Raw genomic sequence first — 442 nt, 5'->3', positions numbered from 1 at the left:
CCCAGGGTGATTTCTCTCTCCCCTCTCTCTCTCTCTCTCTCTCTCTCTCTCTCTCTCTCTCTCTTTCTCTCTCTCTCCTCTCCCCTCTCCCCTGCACTCAAGAGGCAGAGGCAGGCGAATCTCTGTGAGTTCCAGGCCATTCTGGTCTACATAGTGAGTTCCAGGCTATGGGGGCTACAGGGAGACCCTGCCTCAAAAAAACAAAAGAAAACAAAACAAAAAAGATATTAGACTAGAGAGAAAGATAAGCAAAAACAGGTCTCAGTGATATCTAAATTTTTCTTAATAGTCATAATCACAGAAATAGAAAGTGGTTACTCTACTTAGAGATTAGGTAGATATATAATAAATATATGTCATTTAATTTAACTATGTTTTGTTTGGTTTAAAGATGCATTTATTTTTATTTTATGTTTATGAGTGTTTACCTTCATGTATTTAT

This window comes from Nannospalax galili, unplaced genomic scaffold, assembly GCF_000622305.1.
Source record: "Nannospalax galili isolate Female #2095 unplaced genomic scaffold, S.galili_v1.0 scaffold519, whole genome shotgun sequence".
Classification (NCBI taxonomy): domain Eukaryota; kingdom Metazoa; phylum Chordata; class Mammalia; order Rodentia; family Spalacidae; genus Nannospalax; species Nannospalax galili.
This window is presented reverse-complemented; position numbering follows the sequence as displayed.